At 42.9% G+C, this 22,749-nt stretch overlaps 1 long non-coding RNA gene across 1 annotated transcript in view; it reads left to right on the forward strand.

Annotated features, from left to right (window-relative positions):
- LOC146822841 (uncharacterized) overlaps positions 1-22,749 on the forward strand; it is a 380,915-nt gene that overhangs the window by 79,924 nt on the left and 278,242 nt on the right. The window contains exon 3 of the long non-coding RNA XR_014962089.1: positions 69-118. This is a non-coding gene — a long non-coding RNA (uncharacterized LOC146822841). The remainder of the gene's footprint in view (positions 1-68; positions 119-22,749) is intronic.

A 22,749-nucleotide genomic window follows, 5' to 3' on the forward strand; every position in this document is an offset into this window, starting at 1 on the left:
TCTCTACACTCCCTCAATGATTCCTCTCTCCACCATGTCTGAAAGTCTTGCCATTTTTCCTTTTCCAGCTTCTATAAACCTGAGCATTTCTCCAGTTGCTGAGGACACTCTTCAGGTGGTGAGTTTCTCACTTTTCCATACTTCTCCTTACACTGATCCATCAATGATTTTGGTTGGAGGAACAATTGTGGTTGGCTCCACTGAGCAGGCTTACCTTTGGAGTTTTTTGAGATTGGAAATGTCTGCGGAGCAAGAATGATGAGATTAGATTTTTAGGGTTTCATAAGGTTAAATATGTTGTGACAGCAGTCCCACTGTAGCTTCACACCTTCCTCTAAAAAGCTCAAAGCGGCATAAACAGCACAATTTAAGCTGTTAAGGTTGTATCTGTCATGAGAATGTACAATGTTTCCAGTACTATGAAAATTCAAAGGTTTTCTAGAAGTGTTTGGACTACTGCTTCCTTAAAGAAATGTCACAAAATTTTCAAGCCTTTTTTGTGGGCTTCTGGACATTTTTCTACTTACAGGAAGGTCCTCTCAGCTCAGCTGCCACAAAAAAGAATTATCCAGTTCAACCTGGTTCACTGTAATTTTGATAGGAAGGCAGCAATTCCCCTCGTCTCTTGAATCAACAGGAGTCTGATTCCACCAGTGTTGGAGAAAAATACTGAAAGCAGAGATTCAATAGAGCAGGAGGCAACATACTGCAGGACTCCAGCAGGCAGCCAGGATTTTGCATTTCAGCAAGCTAGAAAGTCTTCATTCCGTTTTAGGTCAACAAGGGCATTTACAAGGTAAAACGAGCCATGCATTTACATTTTTTTTATTCTTAAAGGATACCAGTCCCAGATTTTCTGCAAAGGGATACCCTCACTATCTGAGGTTTCCCAGTACCAAAAATCCCAAATGAGGAGTCCCTTTCTCTGCTGAAAAGGGCTCTCTTCTGCCTCTTAACTTCACTATTGTGTTTCTAAGCTCAGTTACTTTAGCATCGAAGGATATCTCCTTCCCTAAGCGAACAGTGCGACAAAGGGTACCACAGGAGCACCAGATGATGATTTGACTTTGCTTTTAGGAGGCCCAGTCCAATCCCCGAGAAACAGGTGGGTGGTGGGGACACCAGAAGGCAAGGCCAATAGAAAAATAAAGGCTGTCTCAACCACAATGTGAGGTGTAGCATTCACAGGGGTATATTCGCAAGAACCCATGCTAAACATCTCCCAAAAATGTTAAATCAACTTTACACATCACAGCCTATCGCGGGAAAATAACCCTGTGTCAACGTGGAATTCACAACATGGCGGTACCATGCGATAGTCCGCCCAAAACACGGACAATGTCCGCGATACAAGCACCTTGACGGCGATAAAAACACAAACCCCAGCATGAAAAAACATGCAATGGGCCAAAGCAGGAAGAGGAAATCAGCGATAAGCAGCACCAGGCCTGCAATTCACACATGGCAGGTGGGAAAAATCACTATAAAAGTAGAAAAAACACTCAAACACAAACTGACCAACACCCAAGCACCATGGAGGCAGCCGGAGCATGCGCAGAGGATGAGCACAAGCCCATAAGCCCCCCGGACGACCAGCCTGGGACCTTGGGGACAGAGAAGGGCAAGGACAAGAGCAAGAGGAAGATGAAGTTCAGTACGCAGGAAAACAGGATCCTAGTCACGGAGGTGATGGAACACCATCAACAACTGTTCGTCACCTCCAACGTATCATTGGGCACCAAAAATGGAATATGGCGGGACATCATAGACAAGGTGAATGCCTCCAGAGAGCACAAGAGGTCAATGGATGAGGCCAAGCGGCGATGGATTGACATCAAGCGGAAGACCAAGGAGAAACTCGCAGCCAACCAGAAGGCAGCAATGCAGACTGGAGGTGGGAGCCCAGCACCAGAGCAAGTGCTGTATGATATGGAGGAGCTGGTGTCGGCAGTCATCAGTATGGAGGCTGTAGCAAGAGTTGGGGGACCGGACACTGCTCGACAGGACACAACACAACCGCAACAGGGTGAGTGATCACCAGGTACTGGGGGACGGGTGGGGATGGCCACAATGGCACACATGCACTTTCAAGCAGAGCACAGTGCATACCCACAATGACTCGGGTTCATGGCCCTGATCCACAGACTGTCACAATGTACAATGCCAAGCTGTCTGAATGTCAACATGTACCATGCTGTTACATACATGTGGACACATTGTAATTCTCCCCTTCACATTGCAGGGGCACCGTCAACACCTCCTGCAGAGCAGTCCCAGCCACTCTTCACTGATGACGAGGAGGACACCCCCAGCATCGACACCCAAGCCCTCCAAGACATCATTGACATCATCTGCAACTCACCTCCAGGATCAGGGCAGTCCAGCTGCATCGAGGAGACCCCACCCACTACCCAAACCACCCAGCAGGAGGCACCCACAGTCCCGGCAGTCTCCCAAGACCCCCAGGAACAACACATGGCCTTTCAACGCCGTGTGCTGGAGGGCCAGAGGAAGACGGCTGAGCAGGTGCGGGTGGGGATCGGCATCATGGCTCCCAAACTGGACGCCATCCATGGGTGTATAGGCCCGCTCCATGGTCTCCAACGAGCCCTGACTGATATCGCTGGAGTCATGACGTGGAGAGAAGAACACCTGTCCGCTCAGAGTGGCTCCAGCGATGCCAGCCGTGAGCTGGCACACATGCGGAGGTTCATGGAGTACATGGTGCGGATGGAGGTGGAAAGGTTGCCAGCCACCGCTGCACATCAGCTAAATGTAGCTGGGACTAACATGCCCTGCAGATCCTCATCATGGCATTGCTGCCCAGTGTGGCGCTGATGAATGCTGCTGCCCCCACACCATCCACATCTCTGCACCCTGGTGTGTCAGTGCCGCACGGTGTGGCAGGTGTATCCACTCCTGCACCAGATGTGTCACTGCCACACAGTGCGGCCGACAATCCTCCTCCGGCCCCTGATGTGTCAGTGGCACACAGTGCCGCAGCCGGTACTGCAACACCCACAGGTGGGGCAGAGCACACATCCGAGGACGAGGACGTGGATGGGTTTGAGTTCAGAAGGAGGCACTAGCATTCATTTCCACCACCTGGCCTGTTTCTGCTTGTGCCGCACATGGCCCCATGACATTCCACTGACCCCCAATACACTCCGCTGCACTCACCTTGGACCCCGACATGGACTGCCATTTCCTGTACGATGACCAATGACACGGCGACCAGACTGCGGACTGTACCCTTCCTCTTCCGCTTTACTTGTCATCCCCGGATGGACTCCGGCTGGCCATCCACGGGCCCATATTGTGTGGTGTGCTTGGCATGGCCCTGTACTGCTCCAGCTGCAAAACTCCACTGGATGTGCAATAAACATCCAGTAACGCACTGCTGTGTCATGTCTTTCATCATTCATGTATGAATGTCTGGATGGATGTAGGGACAGTGATTCCTCTTACGTCAATGATGCTCATCTAGTGGGATGCCAGTCACAGTGTGCTACATTGCTTATTGTGTTCCGGGTGCCGTGGACACTACAGCAGACACACACGCATTAGTTACTTCCTTTTCCGGACATGGACTGAACCACGCCCAGAGCCCCTGAGTCATTGTTGCAAGCCCTGCGCTGGTCTGGCGTACGCCAGGTCAGACCACTCTGCTTACGCTCCGAGGGGGGGCCCACATAGCTACATGTCGCAGGCTTACTCGCTGATGGTGTGCAGATCACTGGTCTAGTTGTCAGCATGTCACGGCCACTCCATGAGGGCAGGTTTGCACACACACCACACCCATCCGGCACAGGCGTCACAGGCCATGTGACCCCGCAAATATAAGGGGCCGACAACGTCACATTCCCCTCTGCCAGTGGTGACTGGATGACGGATGCTCCAGGGTTCTCAATTATAATGGCCCCGTAAGTTGTTGCGCACAGGGTTAGTGGCACCCAAAGCCTTGCAGCCGTCACAGGCCTACCACCATGTGGCGCTGACTGGGGTTGCACAGGGATAGTGGCACCCAAAGCCTTGCGGCCGTCACAGGCCTACCAGCACGTGGCACTCACTGGGGTTGCACAGGGTTAGTGGCACCTGAAGTCTTTGCGGCCGTCACAGGCCTACCACCACGTGGCGCTGACTGGGGTTGCACAGGGTAAGTGGCATCGGAAAAACTGAGCGGGTGTGCAGCCTGCGATGATGACATGTGCACTGATGTGGTCTCCGCCATTGATGACTCAGGACTCAGCGTCATATATGGGACCTGCGGCGGGTCCACAGGATGTGGGCCATGCCATGGTGGCGGGACTGGGGCCTGGAGCTTGCATGGGCACGTGGTGTGCCCACTGATGGAAACATCGTTGGCAGCAGGTGAGCAGTGGGGCCTGGGTGCGCAGGGTCATGGTGTCTATGTCTCTCTCCCTTCCCTCTCTCTCTCTCCCTTCCTTTCCTTCCCTCTCTTTCTCTCTCTGGCTTTCTTTCCTTCTCTGTTTCTCTGTGTCTCACTCCTTAGATGTGCGCATGACACACGTCCTGATTTTGTGCTTTATTTTCCAGGCTGTGACGTCGATATAGTCCCTGACGGACCCGACAGGAGTCTTCGGCATTGGTTTTTTGTGTTGTATTGAAATAAAGTTTTTGGTTTTTACTTCAGTGCTGTGTGACTGTTTCTCGTTCTTCTGGGCATACATGTGTGTATTTTTATGGCAATGTGCGTCATCATGCGCTTTTTGTGGCTCTTGTGTCCTGCACGGTATGTGTATGTCCGGGGGGGCTGGGGGTGGTTGTGGTGGGTGTTGTGGCCCTCATGGATATCCTTGTTGCATGATCATTGTCACCGTGGCATCTGTGGGTCTTCCATTTTGGCTCTTGGCTTGGCTCCCTTTTATGCTGCAGGTAGTCATCCTGCTTAACACCAGCAAAAGGCAAGTGTTAATTCCCTGCTGCTACCGCGGCTTATTGCCTGTTTTTGTTTCTCATCGCAGATCTGGCAGTTCGTTGTGAAAGTGGTGTTGTGTTTTTTTCGTGTGTTTTTGCACGGGAACGCTTACTCTGCATCTCATTAGGGTTAGTTGGTGGTGTCCGCCGTGGATGTAAATTTTGGGGCAATTATCGTGGGAATACTGGCGATGTCTGCAGTTTACACCGGCTTGTGAATGGGGTGTTACATCTATCGCCACTTTTGATGCGTTAAGGTGGGGATAAATCGCAGATAAGTCCTTGTGAATATACCCCACAGAGTCAAAATCATCTGTACATTTTCAGGGTTCTGCCACGGCAAACGGAGCAGAAATGGTTACTGGATTTGTTGATAAATATCATCTCCAGCCAATAATGGTGTTCACATTAAGCCTTATGTGCCTGCTTCATTCCCCTTCTCTGTGTCTTGAATTGTTGTCTATGATGCCGTATTGAATCCTCTAAATAAAGAATATGTGTCATTCTGTAAAAAGAATAATCATAAAGATGAGTATTAAGCAAATTCAGTCTTTATGCTTTTTACTTTGCTACAGAATGTTTTAAAAAATATGTCTTCCCACGATCAAGCGCACATCAAGTATGTACGATACATATAGCACATTAAGCTGAGAGATGACCATCTTCTGCCTTCTGTTACCAGGGTAACTGGCAGTTCCTACCCTAGTTCAACAAGTAATTACAAAGTTTCCCTTATATTTCACACAGCAACTTAACTGCTTTCAACATGTGGTGACTCTGGGTGAAACACCACAGATGTGCCGAGTTAACTCGGAGCTAGCAATATAGGTTCATCTGGTAACGCCTGTTACCAGTCCGATCAGAATTAACACAGACCACGTAAGGAGGCCCTTTGTGCAAAACTAAATCATACACTAGTCAATACATTTTACACTCAGATCAAATTATTTGACATAATGTATTCCCAAATTTTTTATGTGTTTCAAATGGATGAAAAATGCCCTTACATTTCCATTATCTAATGAAGGCGGTACCTTGAAATAAAAACAAAAGGGTTTGCATGACCTACAAATTTGTAAACCTACCCAGATAGTGGTTTTGCTTAATCAGATATAATTTTATGTCGTTTCAATTTCGATTTTATTTCCAGAGCTCAGCTGTGAAGATCAGTAAAGTTCTCAAAAAAATACTCTGACTTATAGTTTGACTAGCAGTAAAGAATGTGAAATATATACAAAAATACACAGACTATTTGTGTCTAATGTAATGCGGTGGCCATAGCGAAACCAATTCCAGCAAAAAGGCTTAGTGAAGTATTGCACTAGGGGCCTCAGTTACAATATTTTGGCGCACAGCAGCACAGTAAGCCATCCTGCTGTACTGCTGTACGTCAAAAGACAAGGACGGGATTTTGCCATATTTGCAACTTATGGCACATTGCTGTCCTTTTCCCCTGCCCTGGTGCACAATGGGCTGCCATGTGCCAATGCAGGCACCCTGCGCTATGGTGCAATGGTGCCTGCATTGCAGGGATGTTTGTTTTTGTGCAGGAAAGAACACCTTTCTGCACAAAAACAATCACAAGCAGTGTTTTCCTCCAAAAGTAGAAATGAGGAGAGATAATGGTATTTCTCCTTGTTGCGCCTCCTTTACATCTCTCCTGGGGAGACATCGGAATCTGACGCATTCATAGATTTACCAATCCTTGTAAAGCTGGGAATGCGTCAGGGTCCATGGATGTTGCGTGGAAACACTCACACCAAAACCCCTGGAACACCTCTTACACGCAGAGTAATGCGTGAAAGGGGGCCATATTTACAAGAACAAGAAAAGTCACGCAGGGTGGCTTTATGTAGCCTTGTAAATATGAGCAGGCACACTGTACTGCTGGTGCGTTAAAAAATGTGATGCACCGGCGGCTCAATGGGCTTATAAATAAGCCCCTAGGTGTTATTTAAAACTGAAATACGAAAGTTGTAACTGTTGAACAACTGATGGCAGTGAAAAACTGTTTCATTCTCATGTGCCTTAATCAGCGTTTAAATGCCTAATGTAAGTAAATAGAAAACAGACGTTTATCACTTTTGTTTTCAAAGGGTTGATGAAATGTGAAATCAAGCATTATTCTTGTCTGTGAAAATAAGAACATCTTAATGTACATGATGACGAAGCACCAACACAATTGATTCAGAAAAGGTAGAGCGAAAAAGAAACAAATGTACTTCCACCTATGTTTGTAACACATTTCTTTTGTTTTAGAAATGATTGAATAATTCCTGGAGTAGTCCTGTGAATATGCAACAACAATAGATTCCCTTGAATAATCACAGGCCTTACTATACATGCCTACAGAAATGTAGTAGATATACATATCTGAATGTGACAATCTGACTGCAGCATAGACACTTTTTCTCCATTTCACCCTAGGCTTTTTACCCTTATCTGGACCTTATGTTTTCTCTCTTTAGGACTGTGGTCTGTGTTCTTGCAGGGCTGCATTTTAAATGCCCTTCAGAGACATATAGCAGGGAAAATGTATTTAACAGAAGGCAAGGTGTGTCTAGCTAGTCCACAGAGAAGGGTGTTAACATACTGAAATAGGCACACAATAGAAAAAACACACCAAAGGCTATGTCGCTGATCTTGCATTTACTGTAAGTAAGCTTAGTGGGGACTAACACTGAAAAAAGTTGGTTCCTGCTTGGTTTTCAAAGTTTGTTTTAGTGGTGAAATCAGATTTTGATAACTTAAGCAGAAAAGTAACTTTATCAAAACTTTACTGTAGGCTGCCTGAGCCAGAACAGGCTTTAAACCAGTTCCCCCACTCATTATATTGTCAAAGCAGAAATGCATATCCTTGGCAGGGAGAGTTGGCTGGGAAAATCATGGGCTTCCTCTGAACAAAGGAAGGGCCAGGGAACTCTAGCTGCTGAATACTTACCAGGAATACGTTATCTGGGACTGGATAGGAAGAGCAATGCCAGGTATCTTTCCTGAACTATGTACCACTACGGAACGGGTTCCAGATTCCTGCCACATCAGGCCAATGCACAGCCTAGGTTGCTCTTCTTCCTGGCCCACATTTGAGCTGGTGGGCCCACCACAGCATCTTCTCATATGGCCATATTTCCTTCCTGCATGCCTTACACGACATGCAGTGAATTCTGGAGCGAGTTTCTCCTAGTATGCAAGTATTGCAGAGATGCTGCATGTGATAAAAATGTAATTTCACAAGCCCTAGTTTCTGTGGGTTTTGAAGCCAGATTATTTTGAAGCATATCCCATTATTGCTACTATTAACTTAAATATATTGAGCTCTAAATTGTGAAAAAAAATATTTTTCTATTTATGTCCCTTCCCAAATCAAGGTAGCCAAAACCAATTTAAAATTCATCACTTCCTATTTGGGCCTGTAAAAAGAGAGTCCACCATGAGTCCTTCTGCATCAAAATAGTTTCTGCATCATTGCTCACTCATTGAACTCCATGGACTCTCCTCCTTCTCCTGATCCTGTTATTATTCTTTCTGATGCTTTGCCTGCTCAGGCGCAACGTTTTTTCTGGTCTTCGTTCTTTACCTTTTCTGTTCAAATTAGTTTCTGGAGATTTACTAGACTTGTTTCAATCTGACGTCTGATACTGCCTCTGGAGACCGAAGACAATATTTTCAAGATAAGAAGACTCTCCACATGTCTCCCAGAAGACCAGCTCTTGTCAAAACCAATGGCTTCCAGAGACCATTACCCAACACAACCCTCTACATTGCCCTGCTGAAAGAATTTGACTTCATGTAGAACTCATTACGAGTTGGCAGATGGAATATTCCTTCGCAAACATGGCAGTTGTCCCTTTCACCATGTTTCAAATGCATTTTAGATTGTGTAACTTGTAATGCGGCAGATGGTATCTCCTCTCCATTTTGATGGAGTATCCTCTCTGACAAACTCTAAATAAGGCCCTTAGTCAGAAGGTAAAAACTTAGACCAGAAAGACCTGGGGGCATATTTACAAGCTGGCGCTAAAAAACTTATTGCCGCTTTTGTGGCCGTTCTCGGCCGAAAAGCAGCGTTAATTTTATCGCCTAATTAGCAAGGCCACGCTAACGCGTGAAACCTTGCTTTAGTGTCAGGATTCCTAACGCCCAGCTTTGCATCTCTAATGAGATGCAAAGTGGGCTTTCCTGACCTAACATGACAGGAGAAATGTCGCTTAGCGACATTTCTCCTATCACCAAGCCCCACGCTATGAAGCATAGCGGCAGGAAAAGTAGCGATAACCCCTGTTATCGCTACTTTCCTTACGCCTGCTTCAGGACTGACTTAGCCATGATATCCTATGGAAGGTGGATATCATGGCTACGTTTGTGAGTCCCTATCAGCAAGCTAACGCCACATTGCGTGAGATTATCGCTGGGTTTCCAGCGATAATCTTACGTTAGGCAGTTAGCGTGAGGATTTTTATCGCTGAGGAGATAAGCATTGCTAATAGCACGCTATCTCAGCAATAAAAATCCACGTTACCTGGCGATAATTATCCTCACGCTAAGAGCGCTGAGCGATAATTATTGCCGGGTGTTGCTGACATGCCCCCTAATTGGTCTTTATGACCTCAGCTCTATCATCGTTGACCTGAAATGGCACGCAGGTCCTAGTAAACCTTGAATAGCAACTTTTGATTGGGACTTTACATTTTCCTCCACCTTTTGCCCTAAAAAGTCAACATAAATCCTATCCAAAGTTTCCCTTATCCCATTATGTTGATATTGGTATCTTTTTGCTCATAACATTTTTCTCTATTTTTCTAAATTGCTTTGTAAATAATTTTTTGTTGTGCTCTTTATAAATGTTAGTACTGCTTGACATAAGTATGTAATACTTGATGCTTGATACTTGGTGATTACCTGCTGCTTGTGCCATTCTTTCCAGGGTTTGCGAAGCTGTCTTTTGACTGAACCATGCGTGGCTTAATTGAGTAGGTGTGTGTTCCATCCTCACACATTAATAACCTAATTTCTGACAGTACATCTGTAAATTTGTTTTTGTTTCTCCATTATTTTCTTGTCTGGGTAAAGTCTTTTTACACTACACCCCATCAATCTTTAGATATTCACTTCTCATCCAACCCTGAGCACTTTTGTTGTGTTGTAACTGAAACCTTTGCAGCACAATCAGCTGTAGCTTTGATGTGGGATAGAATGGTGAGCCTTCCCCCAACTGTGCCATACAGGGCCTATGAAACGACCAAACAATCCTTCATATTATTCTATGCTAGTAAAGTGCTTCTTGTCTTGGGATCTTCAGAGACCATGAGTTATGGAAGCTTGGGGAGGCTGCTCGAAATGACATGGGGAATCCTGGGATCTTGCTTATTGGCAACACATAAGTGCAAACAGTGGCAATAGAGTTGGTATGGTAGTGCCTGTTGTATTTGTGAAATACGAGTGTTCGGACAAATCATTTGTGTGTTCTAAACAGGTTTTATACAGAGAATGTTTTCCAATGCTGCTAATGAAACTTATTTGGAGGTTCATCTTTACCCTGATTAGCAAATAAATGCAGATGTGGTTTAATAAATACTATTTGACATATTTGACATATTAGGTATTATTCAAGAAGCCTGATTCACAAAGGTTATGCTACGAGTAGGATTGATATATATTTTTAATACTACCGACTTGCCCATGAAGTTCAGGAGCATGTTTCTTGGCTTACTCCTAACGTGCAAGAGCAAGCAACAATGACTGCATGAGAAAGCTTTAACAGGGCCCGTCTAGCCCATTGCATATGGCCTGCTCAAGATGTGTGTGGCTTTATTATTACTCTAGACTAAGGTCAGATCGAGCTCAGTGAGCACTTACTGGCCTGAGGCAGCATCATGAACTAGAGAGGCAGGTATCACATGCATAATTGTCACTTTAACAGGAATTGTTCAAAGTGTGGGGCCTGACCCTCTGACAGTCTTGACACCATGCACAAGGTGATGATGCCCAGAGGAAAGCTATCCTGCATGTACTCTGCACATAGCTCCTACCCTGGAATAAGGGCTCTGTTCAGTCCATTGCAGGAGAAGAGAGAGAGATTAATTTAACAAAGGTGGTAGTACCTCCAGCCAGCCTTTTCATTTTAACACCTTCAGGAGGTGTTAAAAACAAAAAGACATTTAACAGCAGACCTAATTGAGTAGGCTATCATGTAGAAACATTTTGTTTTAGAGTTTGGACTACAAGTTACTATGTCAAAAATGTGACGTATATCGTGTTCTGGTATCATTTGATACAATGCACTTTTAATACGTTGTACTGGTTATCTGTCACTTGTGTGAATGGAGTAACCCATCCGCTGAACTCTAAATTAGACCCAAAGTTACACTGTATTTCTTCTCTTTGCATTGTTGGCCAAGGTATATCATTTTTTAAAACATTTTCTGAATTTCTTTTTTTACAAAAAGCTGAGTAATAATACCAGAAATACAAGCAATAAGAGTGCATATGTGTTTGAAATTATCCAATGATATACAACTATCATGCATATATTTGTTTTATATAATGTACAATCGTTTATGCAACAAAAAATACAAACTGAATTGCTTTTGGGAATTCTTATTAGAATTCCCAGCACTTGAGCAGCATGTGACCTGCAGGTAACACATAGTATACTTCTCAAGCTGTCTGTGTTTCCAATTAAGAAAAAAGGCAAATGTATTTGTATACACACACATACATATACTGAGGTGTCGATTCACAAATGGAATTAGTAAAGTTAGGAATGCAGAGTCTCCGCATTTGTGCCGTAATATCCGCACTCTGGTTGGGATCTCTGCATGGCTCACTCTCTGCAGTGCCCCCTGCAGAGATTCTGCCCTGAGTGCAGAGACTCCGCCGGAGTGCTGAGACTCTGCACTCATAACTTTACTACATGTAAGTCACATTGTGAATCAGGCCCTGAGTGTAGATTGCACCCTAGAAGCTGCAGATCACTCAACTGAATGGGAGTAGAGGGGATGCAGGTGGCTGGAGGTTTAGTGTGTTCGGGAGCAGAGGGAAGTCTGGAGAGGAATTTATGTGCGCTGTAAAGGCTGGGAAAGGGACCCTAGAAACTACTGAATGGTGTCAAAAAGACACTAAGGGGCACATAAGAGGTACTGAGGGTCTTTACAAAGTTATTTTGAGGGTTCGAGGAAACGGAAAGGTGCTTTGAGAACAGCAGAGAGAAACTGAGTTGCACATCATCATTGGGTGATCGATTCTAAGAGTCATAAAGAAGAGGTCGCAATAGCTCTTGTGGCTGGCCACATGGGGCTGAGGATATATAAGAGTTAGATCTGGGTCTGCATATTCAGATGATGGTCTCTGAGTGCCGCTTTCATAACGTGAGCAGACTGAGTGAAAGCTAAAAGTGAAAATTTTGGGAGGTGAAGTATATGGTGGTTTCACAGAGTCTGAGCACTAACAGTATAGGGCTAAAAGTGCTTAATGATCAAATACTTTTATTAGTTGAATGGTTGACACCTACTCTGGACAGCTAGAAAGGGACCGGAATGATACCCAACAGATCTCAATTGAAAACGAAAAAGAGCAAATGAAAATGACCACAACCTCAAGACACTAGCCTCTATATACACTGGAAGGCCTGCTCTCCTTTAATATGTTCCATTCTCAGGATTGCAGTACATGCTTATGCCTAAGTCTGGTCAATCTGCAACACTCTAAGCTAACACTGTTAGGTCAATTCTTCTAAACTGGAAGACAGGCATGTCATAAAGGGTACCAGAGATTTTAAAAGACTCCCCACCACTGGGACAACCAGGGAGAAGTTCTTCATCTCTAACATGTTCTGAAGCCTGTGAAGCCCACTCCTTTGTATCTGGTGTGCACTTTTTCTCTGTTTTGCTGTGCACAGCACCAGAGACATTAGTTTGCCTCACCTAGAGAGCAATGGAACGGTGTGTGGGAGGCTGGGAACCTGGGTTTAAATGTTTTCAAAAATAATATCTCGCACAACGAAGATGTGTCTTCAGTAGTGTTGTATTTTCGGACAGTTCCAAAGTTTGTGTGATAGAGAGCCTATTCCTGTGCATCCCTGCTAGCATGCATCACATCTGTGCCGATCCAATGTGTGCAGTTTGATGGGTTTGAAAGATCTGTACGTCATTATTTTTTAAATTATTTTCTAAAGTTTCATACATCTGGAGGTTATGCATGCCATGTCCTGAATTTCTTCCTATTCTTTGTCTGAGAATGTGCAGCCTAGATCAGTCTCTCATGCCTTTTTTACGAGTATTCTCCCCTTGTCTTCCGTATGTGAGGAGTTTCTTTCTTTCTAGCAGAAGTCTTTTTGACCCGTCCTTAGTGACCAACTATCTTAGAAAGGGGATGAATATTCAAATAAAAGGCAGTCTAATGGAGAAATTCAACGTCCAGTTTCTCATCTGTTGGTAGAAATAGTGTTCTGTCTCCAAATGCAGGAGATCTGTCTGAGGCTTTTAATCAATCATTATCCCAAGTCATAAATCATGTCTCCCACTCTCTAGCACCCTCTCACTGGAGGGTTAAGTGTCAGCTTGACCACCCTGAGTAAAATCTGGATGGTTCAGGATAAGGGTGGACAGGGTGGTAAAAGTAGTTAGACCATCATCAGCCTGACCATGCCCCACATTGTCAGCAAGGCTCAGTGCAAAGAGAAGAGACCCCTGGCTGTGTATTGTTTCACAAGCCATTGGACTCACTGGATGCTTTCACTTACAACCACTTCTCAGATTCCTTCCACCTCCATTCCTCAAAAAATCTAAGCTGTGTTGAATGGTAATTTCAACACCTGTGTTTAATACTTTTCTGTTTTTACAAAGGGTCTTATGAGTATTATCTTTGCAACTGCAGAGGTTCCGCACTTGAGGCAGATGTTCCGCACTCGGGCAGAATTTCCACATTTATGGCAGAGTACGTGTAATTTCAAACATTGCAGACAATTAATGCCACCTGTAACACTTGCACTGCAAACCACATAAAAGCAGCACACATCCATGGCTCTGATTTTTCCACACACACTGCTCCTGCCTGCTCTGCATCTTGCCTTGCCATCAGCATGCTAAATCTGAGGAGGAAGAAGAACTTTACTGAGGAGGAGATTGTTAGTTTTGGAGTGAGAACATGTTGGCTAATGAAAGGATGTCTCTAGATTTAACCCCTTCCATGCGGGGCGGATTCCCCCGCGGTGCTGACCGTTACCTGCGCGGGCGTGGTCATGACGGAACGGTTCCGTCATGAGCACAGCTCAACCGACGCTCATGACGGAACCGTTCCGTCATGAGCGTCGAAGGGGTTAAATAATACAGTATATACCACATTGCTTATATTGTCTCATCTAAAGAGGAGTAGCTCCATTGTGTTCAAAGTGAGTACCTATGACACATACATGTAACATGATTCAAATCATAATTTGTATTGAAATATAGATATGTATGGTAAATTACAGCTGCTGTCAGGAGTACCTCAGTGATCCAAAGTACATCATTCAGGGATTTAGGAGAAATTCAGGGTGCAGCAGTCAGACCCACTCCCATCCTTCCATCAGGTAAGTGTGCCTTAAAGTGTTGTAAACTAAAAATTCCCAAAGAGTTCACAATAACCAAATCATTGTGAATGGAATATAGCATATAGTGGCCCTTTTTTGAAGCACCTCATGTAGGTGTGTGATATATACTCAACATCCACAGTGATGTTTGTGTTAATTTTGTGAAACAGTTTCAGCATGCCCTCCATTATCAACATGGCCAAGGCGCAGTGCCTTGCACTCTCTTCCCTATAGATTGATATGACATCATTTGACTCCTTGTCTTGGTAAGATGTCTCAATCCTGTCAAAGACTCTTGTCTGTCTGTCAATCATCTCAGGAATTTTGTGTAGTAAGTCCGAAATGTCAGACAGAGTAACCCCTATGGCACGAATGTCCTGCCTCACATTAGTCTGCTGTTGGAAAAATTCATACTCCCACTGGCCACCATGGCCATCTGTCAGCCCCCTCTGCATGTGATGACCTCTGATACGAACATCAGGTCCACCAGCACAGGGAAGAGTGTCAGGTGGGAGCTGTGAGGTGGAGATGTATGCCTAGGAGATACCATCTCCTCACCAAAGTTGTTAGGTTCCTCAGATTCTTGAGAGAAGGTCTGGGATGCACTGTCATGGGAGGAGTGTATAGGAAAAGCAACATGTCTACCTTGGACATGAAGGTTGTGAAGAAATGATGGCTGTGTTGGGGTAGGTGAATGCAGTGGTTGGTTGACTGACTGCTGGGAATAGGCAATCCTCAGAGGTGAAGTGAATGGTACAATGCTGGCTGGACCTCAGTGTTTTGGCCAGTGGGACACAAATGTACTCCTCATAATCCAGATCCTACTCTGCAACCAGCAACAGCTCATCTTCGTCCTCCTAATCCTCCTCTTCTTGAACTGTGCTGGGAGCTTACATTGTTGCTTGAAGAAGGCTTGGGATCTGTCCTCGGATTGCCTGCTCCCCTCCATTGGTAGTACGTTCAGCTTTATCAAGTGACTCATCAATGTCAGCACCTGAAAGACAGAGGATGCAACATGATAAGTATTTGTCATAGCATATCATGTGCTACAACACGAGGACTAGAACCATTTTTCTTTGCATCTATCTGAAGTTCCACATGTGATCTAGTTTGTGAAAGCTACATGTGACAGCTCACACTGTAGCAATGAGGTGTTCAATGCAGATGTGCAAAGCAAAATTAAACTCACCAGCACCAGCAACAACTCTGTGTGGTACTGAGATCCATCATTATGTCATCTGCTGAACCTGGCTTCTTGATTGTGTGGCAGAAGACATGGACCTCAATCCAAAATGGTTCTCGATCCTGCAGCTTCAGAAGGAAATGACACCTTAATTAGTGTTTAGCACGAATGATAAGTGAACATGCAAAATTAACAAAGATACCACTGATTATGTTGGGAATATATCACACACCAACATCTGATGCTTCAAACCAGCAATATAGGCTAGTTTACTTTCACAGTGATTTGGTTACTGTGTACTATTTGGGAATTAATAGTTTACAAAACTATAAGGCACACCTACCTTGTAGATGGATGATAGTGGATCTGACTGCTGTAGACAGAATGTATCTCAAATTGCTGGATGAGGTACGTTGGATCACTGAGGTACTCTGACAGCAGCTGAATAGTATTGTGCATATCCATATTTCAGTACAAAGGTTAATGTGAATCATGTTTTATGTATATGTCATAGATATTCACCTTCAACACAATATAAGCAATTTGGTACTGTATTATTTGAATGCAAATGTAAAGTAATCCTTTCATTAGCCTACATATGATGAAGTAGTAATTGTTTGAGCCATATCTGAACATATTGAGATAAGTGACCAAAGACATATTATACACACACAACATACTCCTAACATATCATCCAATATTAAACACAATGAGCTGTCAATAAAGTAATATTTAAGTGTATTTACCAGGGTCTGCCATCTGCACAGTGTGTGGTTCCTGATCATATGTCACACCCATACGTGGAAAAGAGATTGCTGTAGTAGGTGTTTTCCTGGTCAACGTCACAGACCCTAAAATTACATGAGGGTATTTAGTTTACATTCTAGTTGACACATTATGAACAATATACCCTAGTCCAGTTCATATGTTTGAGATTATTGCTGGATTAAATGTAAAATATCTATGGGCTGTCGGATCACATTGTTGTAAAAGGGACCCTTTTCTGACCATGTTTACATATCAGACTTTGCCAATGGTATTGGTTGCTCTACCCCATGAAGATGCCTCCTGCAAGTGCAGAGACTTCTGGCCCAGTGGGTGGACCTACCCTGGCTGCATGTGGAAAGTAAATGAAGTAGTCAACAGACAATAGAAACAAATGATGATTATGTATATAACTCTTCACATATTACTCCGTTGTGTTTACACAATGACTTTGATGGTTACTAATTCAGGCCCATTTTCACCTGTCATATGCAAGTGTAAAATGTTATCACCAGCATTGATGGAGTACTGTTTGTGAATAAGAAATGAGAGTTATTAGTCCCAGCACTCTGGGGCCAATTCCTATGGCCATCATTCTTGGGCAAATGTCTCCAGCATAAGTCCAAAGTAAGAAGCCTAGATGACACCCTAGCAAAGCCCTGACGATGGCCACTCAATTTGTTTTTGCATTAATGGCCAGTCTCCAAAAGTAGTATACCATTATATGCAATTGTGTTCATCAAAATATTCTGGTCACAGGGATATATGGCAGGTGTTGGTTGTCCAGAAAAAAGTGACATCCAGAACTGTCAACCAAATAAGCTATGTCTTTGTGAAATATGCCCAGCACTCTGAGTTTAGGAATAATGTTTTTTCATACAACTCTAAATGTGTGATTATTCATTTTGTATGGTTAACAGGGTGTTCTACAACATTTATTTGTCTTGCATACTGACTAACACTGGGAAGCTAAAAATGGAGAGGGATTCAAAAGATATTAACATTAATATTACTATTCTGTGTATGCACAGTTCTCCAGATAAAAACAGTACTCCACTTGTGCATATTACCCATAAAAGGAAAATCCCTAAAATGCAGTGTGGAGAAATGGAGAAATTAACTTTGAAATGTAATCCTTCTGGGATGTGGGTAGATGCAGTAGTTGGGTCCAGGGTCAGCAGGTGCCAATCGTGACCCAACAACCTGACTCAGGCCTGAAAACTAGCCAAAAGGGGGGAGTACAGAGTGCCTAGTGGGTGGCTTAGATTGATTTTGCCACCTTTTCTTACTTAAAATGCTCTGCAAATGTCAAATGTCCCAAAAGTCACAGATTCTCTTCATGATTATGCAAAGGAAAGTACTCAAATAGTCCAGAATTCCCACATTTCTCTTATTGAATATCCTATTTGTGTAGGTGGAGCTATGTGCCTCACCGGTAAGGGGCCTAAAATGCAAATAGGAAACATCAACATTTTTTCACTAAATTTCAAACTTTCTGGAGATTGGGGTAGCTGCATTCTTTGGCCCTGGGTCACCCAGAAACTAGGGAATCTACCAAACCTGGACATTTCTGAAAACTAGACACCCGTGATGGCTCATACAGGAAATGCTTTACAGTCTCTTTTAGACAATTATTTAACATTCATAGAGAGGTTGGAGTTAGCAATTAAGAGGGGGAAAACATATGCTATGATTGTAAGGCCAGGAAAGAAAGGTGTGTAAGTTTTTCTACAGGGTGAAAAAATGCAGGTACAGTTAACTTTTCTTATCTTGGTTCATTAATTAATTCTTCAAACGTATAGCCTATGCATGTGGCTAATAAAAAATTATATTTTGAACAATCAATATTGGCTGTTGATAGATTTGCAGAAAAGTTAAGACGGATGCCGGTAAAATAATTGTTCAACATATATAGAAGCTAATGCATGCTTGGGGTTTGTTATGGGGCGGTGGTTTGGGGACACACTAATGCTGCTTCTTTGCAGGTAGTGAAAAATAGATTTACTAAAAAGATGCATGAATTATGTTTGTCATGCTGAATTGGGTTTGTGGTTTATTGAGGACTTTATTTCTTTGGCCCTCTACTTTTATGGCATGCTGTGTGGTCTAAGCCAGCTGCCGGGTCAAATAGGGAATTGATCAAGGATTGTTTGCTTTTGCACTGTGTCAATCGTATTCCCTGGTTAAGACACGTATTTTACTGATCACAAAGTTGTCCAGAAAATCGGTAAAAAATGTTACATTGTTATTAGAGTACAAGGAGAATGAGCGTGCTCATGCAAAATTTTAAAAGGAGACTGTGGCAGCTCATGCTAGTACGCTCAGCCAGGTGTCCAGCTTTATTAGGTCTGGTTTTTAAAATACAATATAATTTTTTTGTTGACTATATTTCACTCCAGTGCTTAATTTGAGCCGGTGGTTCCCGGTGCTCGGCACCGGAACTTAATTGTCAACAACACACTAACGACAGTCTGCCACATGGTGGCGCTGCTCAACTTACTTAGAGATCAGCAAAGCAACGGTTGTTTATGTAATAAATAATACCTCCCTCCCCAGCCATTGCTTCAGAGACCTGGAATAATCTGCAGGCGAGAGAGATGGTTCCTAGTAGTTTTGGTACCATCTTCAGCAGCAATGATAGGGGCAATAGGTGGTGCAAGCTGCAGTGTCCTCCTGGTCAGGGCCTTGGTACTTATTATTTTACAAATTAGACACAGCTTCGTTCTAATACAGTACACTTGCTCGTTGGTTTTAGGTATCAGAATAATGAGTTGTTACATTTACATGTATGTCCATGTGATGATTTTTCCGAACACACTACCTTATACTTTATATTTTTTTGTAATTTTTACCCTCAGCCGAGTAGATTGATAATTTTGCCCCTTTTGAAGGATTCATATTTTGTGCAAAGTAGACTTGCAGCAGTTGCACTCACACTTCATATGTTTCTGGGTAGCAACTTTTTTAGCCTGTGCTTTAAAGACACAGAACTGTTTATCAAAAAATACCTCAGTTAATGTAAATGTGAAATTGTGATGCTCTTATATTTTGTTCAGTTTTTTTGTTTTAACTGGGCTTGTATCTATATTTTACTGTAGCCTATATTATCTTTACATTGTGAAATGTAATCTTTGTTATTATATATTGTTTCCTTAAGATATACGGGGGTTATGATGCTGTATCTTTTTTAAATATTGTTCTGTTTGTTTTCTTTTATGGAATGATAAGACTCTGAATAAAGAGTGATTGACTGACAACCGTGAGTCCTGAGTGTTGTGACTTTGGAGCATCGTACCACATTTTCTGACTCATAATGCCTTGCAAACAGCAAGCCTTAGCAAGCATTACAGATTATTCTCATTTTTCTGAGGAAGCGTTTCTGAATCTTTGGGGATTGGCATAAGACTTACCACCCAGTACTTCTAAATTTGTTCCAGTAAAAAAAGGGCCTATTGCCAGCAACAGGAATCCCTCCAAAAAGCAATGTGCAGATAGCAGTAGAGGGGCCAACAGTCAGTCAGCAAACGGGGAGGCCCACCAGTCCAGACATTTCTGAAAACTAACCAGCCGGATAGTTCAGAGTGGTGTCACTTGCGTCTTTCCCGCTTCTTTTTTTTAACCTTACAGAGAAAATCTGAAGTTTGAAAATCTTTGCCGACAATTTCAAAAATGCCCATGTTTCTGTGAGGAAAAAATTCAGAATCTGTGAGAATTGACAAAAGTCCTATAACAGAGCAATACGATCATTCTCTAAATCTAAACAGAACCCCACTGTTATAAGTGAGGCCATTGTAGCGGACAGGAGCAGATGGAAAGCGATAACATGTGGACTCAATGTAGTGAAAATGTGGTCTTCGTCTGATCATTGGTTTTGGGAGTTCAGGCAATAGCACTCCCCACACATGTTGGATATCATTTTCAATGGGAGATGTATGGAAATGCAATATGGTAAGTCTTTTGCTGTACATTGTATCTCCCTACGTTTTTGTGTCATATAAATGTGTGGTTTTGTTTTATTTTCTTCACCTATACTTTGATATTTGTGGTGTATCCAGGGTTAGAACTCTTGCATGGATCCATGCAAGGCACAACACCATGGAGTGCCCTAAGACTCTACTTTTTGGAAACATCCTGGGCTTGCACTGTTCACTGGGTGCCCCACAACACAGAACATAATTGTTACTACCCTCTCCTATGTAAACAGAGAGGAAATTAGGTTCTTTTAGATATTGTTTTCACATTGACTAGGTATTATTTTATTATTCGTAAGAGTACATAGCGGGTTCCAAAGAAGAAACACAACTCTGGACTCTCCTGAGGGTCTACTTTTCATAAATATCTGAGACTTGAAGGTTTCCATGGTTGCCAGCTTACCCAAGGTAATAATCATACCCTGATGAGGTCATCATTATACATGGGTGCAGTGTGATCTTTGCTTCCCCCAAACAAAAAGAAAATCTATCTAGGTTGGGTATAATGTTATTCAAGAGACAGGTGAGAAGAATGAAAGGTGCAACATTTATCATTGAGTGGTAACATGACACTTAGAGCAGAGATTCAGAAATTCAACAATTGATATACTATTGCAATTTTCCACTTCAGTATTGCTTGTTGTTTTATTCTCTTGTCTAAATAAGAGAAGGTATATAGCAAAGTAAACCCTCACATGCATAGTGTGGCATGATTCATCATCTGATTCATCCATCTACCACTGCGGAACTTAATTGTGTTGTGCTTTCTGGCATTTGTGCAGTTCTGCTTGTGCAGAGTGATTACAAACAGACCTTTATTTGCGGTTGGTGAGGAAAGCAGGTGCATAATAGTTTGCAACTGTTAAGAAGAAGGAACTGGTGTGATGAAACTGTAAGCTGCAGGCAGCAGCCCACAACGACAGTGATCTGTTTCACTGGGAACCCATAACACTTCCCAGGTCATCAAGTGATCAATTGATTCCTACCAGGAATACCACCCAATTTGTGCATGGTGGAGTTTGAGAGTAGCAGAGTTAGCCCTTAATCTCTCAACTCGGACCTGATTCCACATTTGCTTGTTGACCGTGCCGCTTGTAATGTCATCACATGCACACATCCATCAATGGGCACCTCAAAATATTTCACAGTACTCATTTCAGTACATCACTCCATGAGTTTCTCCCTGACAATAAACATGGTTGACTTCATGTGTGCAATTGTCATCTTTGACTGTGACGTGTGTCTATATTATAAATGTTTGGGGCACAAGAAACCAGAAATGTAACAGTAACTCTGGTATGTGCCAATTCTATATGCATTAAGTCAATTACATTTCATCCTAAAAAACATAATAGTATTACGCACATGGACAGATGTGTGTGTTGGTAAACAAAAAAGTAATATAGAATGCGATCACAAAAGGTGGAAGAGATAGGGGTAGTGGTCAAATTGTTGGCGGAAAAATAGGGAAAGGGAAATGTGCAATCTTTATGGAGTGGATTGTATTGCAATGGAATCTATTTATGATAGTAAAACCTGCCTCTTTCATCAATAATAAGTTTGAAAGCATTGGATTAAGAAAATACAGGGAATTTACCTGTCCATGAGTGCTTCACTTGGTGCAGTGAGAAATGAAACAATTGTGATGAAGTGGATTGGGATCAACTTTATGGGAGAAATAAGTGGGTGAAGTTGAAGGTGTTATTAGGATGATTTTAAATAGAGAGGATTGTGTTAAGAAGGCTGGAGTTAGTAATTTGTGGCAGGTGGTATGAGGAGAAAATCATGAGAGGTATGTTGTATATATAGTTGGGTACATTATTTTCTCAGTTCCTCACCGCCCAAAGATATAGGTATTGGTCTGTTTTCTTACCAAACAAATGAATAATACTATGGATCATTACAGTTCATAGGGTTTTACACATAAAAAATAAATTCAGGGCATCAATCTTGGTAAGAATTGGTTATGGTTACCATGTCTATATTTCAAATAAATAGTTAAATAAGTGCTGAATACAAAAGGAATTGAAAAAGCACAAAGTAAAAATGTGTGAAATTATACATGTATAAACAGTTATTCAAGCAGAAGTATAGCTGTATAGGTCGACAGCAGACAGGTGATATCCCTGTGCTAACATTCAAGGTGTTCCAGAAGCACATAAAGTATACACCTTTGGTCATGTCCAACTTAGCCTGAGATTTCAGGGGTTCATTCAACCATGTCAGTATTTGCTGATGTTTTGGAATGCCACATAGAGGGTGGAATTTACATGGGGTGAAAAGATCAGTGGCTGTTTTTCCTAAGTTTGTGAGTCTGGCAGATG

This window comes from Triturus cristatus, chromosome 5_2 (genome assembly GCF_964204655.1).
Source record: "Triturus cristatus chromosome 5_2, aTriCri1.1, whole genome shotgun sequence".
Classification (NCBI taxonomy): Eukaryota; Metazoa; Chordata; class Amphibia; order Caudata; family Salamandridae; genus Triturus; species Triturus cristatus.